This window comes from Oratosquilla oratoria, chromosome 8 (assembly GCF_046742065.1).
Source record: "Oratosquilla oratoria isolate Oo_2021 chromosome 8, ASM4674206v1, whole genome shotgun sequence".
Taxonomy (NCBI): Eukaryota; Metazoa; Arthropoda; class Malacostraca; order Stomatopoda; family Squillidae; genus Oratosquilla; species Oratosquilla oratoria.
This window is the reverse complement of record NC_134784.1, coordinates 82,573,545-82,576,151: the sequence shown is the minus strand read 5'-3', so window position 1 is coordinate 82,576,151 and position 2,607 is coordinate 82,573,545.

Below are 2,607 nucleotides of genomic sequence, written 5' to 3'. Positions count from 1 at the left end.
TGTGGTGGCTCTAACCTGAACTACTTCGGAGAGACAGGAAGAGGCCTACACAAGCGGACATATGAGCACAAGAGTGAATTGAGAGCCCACCGAACATCAAACGCCTTGGTGGTTCATGCGAAGAAATATGGACATTTAGCCAACTGGGACGGAGTGGAAATATTACAACAAGGGTTAGACAAGAAGAAACGAAAAAAGTCGAGGCAGCTTTCATAACATCCCTGCCCTGCTGTAACCATTGGGATGGTTTTATTAAGCTGTCCAAAACGTCCGTCTGGATGGTCCTACGGGAGTTGAAGGGCACGAGAGGGAGGGATGGGGTGGGTTATGGAAGGAACGCGGAATGATACGAGGTATAAATTGTTGATTTTCTGACCATGTATGTGCACTCTGAAGAAGCTCTGTTAAGAGCAAAACGTCAGTAATTAAAACTTCAACGATTCTCGGTGTTTATCTCACCACACCACCACTCATTTTGTCGTCCATTCTTATGTATATATATATTATGTATATATATATATATATATATATATATATATATATATGTATATATATATGTATATATATACATGTATATATATATATTATATATATATATAATTTTCTTATTTATAGTGTTTGTCCCTGTCGCTCTCCACCCTCTCCTTCTTATGCATAAAAAGGTAAAAAAAAAAAAAAAAAAAAAAAAAGAGTAGTAGGAGTACAGAAGAGGAAGGAATAGAAGAAGCCGGGGGAATCCAAGTGGAGGGAGAAGAGGAAGACCGAGAGGTGGAGGAGGGGATATGGTAGTGGAAAAGGAAAAAAAAATACGAGGAAAATCAAGAGAAGGTGAGGAAGAGGTGAAGAACGAAGAGGAGGGAACAAGTGATAGAAGACGAAAATGAGGAAAGGAAAAAAAATAAGAAAGGGAGTGTGGAGTAAAGAAAAAAAAAATAATAATTGAAATGAGTGGAGTGTGACGGTGAGAAATGAAGGTGGGGGTTCAGTAAATGGAAGTCAGTGTAACTGTGGTAGGAAAAATAAATTATAATTGAATAAATAGATAGGTAAATATGTAGTATGTGAAATGAAAAAAAGATAGATTGAAGTAAAGTAAATTAATTAAATAAAAGAAGATATAAGTATATTTCATACTTTTTTATGTTCTGATGGTTTCACATTAAGTTATCCTCTTATGCACCGTCCTTTACGCTTTCTGTATTCCGTCTCGTTTCACCGCTTCCAATCAATTAACCACGTTTTATCTATGTAAAACAATGACACACTTCTTAGTGCCTTTACTGTTAAACACAAAACGACTTCATTTACTTAAACGATGTAAGAAGAAATGAAAGGCTTCTCGTCTAATGAAGTTTCCAAGATCAACCACCGGTGTAAAAAAAAAAAAAAAAAAAAAAAAAAAAATGGTTATATAAATGTATCTCCAGTTTTTGCGTCCATACATTATCATAGGGAGCAACGATCCACATTAATACAGCGCAGAGAGCAGTTCAGACCTTCGTTTCTTCTTGGAGAGATCTATGATGTGTTTCCATCTATCTCCTATACTCGAGGAGTGAAACCTACCTCAACTTAATAGATAAGGGACAAAAAAAGGAAGACACGACAATAATTGTCACCACCACTCTTCAAATTGATATATGGTCGACAATTCTTGTGTCATTGAAGATACTTAATAATTTGGTTATGTTTCACTATCTTGAAGATTTCTCTTAATTCAATTATGTACATGTGGAAAGAACGACTAAGGATGTCTTCATGATTTAAGTCAGTAGGATATATCAGATAAGAGATTTTATATATATATATATATATATATATATATATATATATTAGTAGGAATCATTAGAAACTTTTTGGTTCCTATCTTACAATTATACAATACCGTATACCCCCAAGGGTATTGGAAAGGTACTGGGTATGGACACGTCTTTATACGACGACGTGTGCGAAAAAGTAAGAGAAGAGAGAGTAGGAGACTGGACGAGGAGAGGACACTGCTTGCCCAAGTTCGACAGTTACCAATTAACGTTTATTCGATGAAATATACATTAACTTTGTTATACAATTTAACATGGTAACATTGATAGAAAAATTAGTGTGAATACAAAGAGACTGGACGAGGAGGGGACACTAGCTTGCCCAAGCTCGACAGTTACCAATTAACGTTTATTTGATGAAATATACATTAACTTTGTTATACAATTTAACATGGTAACATTGATAGAAAATTAGTGTGAATACAAAGAGACTGGACGAGGAGGGAACACTAGCTTGCCCAAACTCGACAGTTACCAATTATACATTAACTTTGTTATACAATTTAACATGGTAACATTGATAGAAAATTAGTGTGAATACAAAGAGAATTGATCTAAGTTAACCAAGAAGAACATTCAATATAACCTAATAGCCTATAGGCGCATACGCAGTTGCGCATAGCAAACTGTCCAAGTTTAGGGGGAAACTACCCCACCCTCCACGACATGGGGGGTGGGGGGAGAACATAGCCGTAGAGGTATAACACGGGGACGTAACAATGAGTAGATGCGTCAGATAATATGCAGTTCTCTAGAAACAGTGAAAGGTGTATCTGGTGTCTACCTG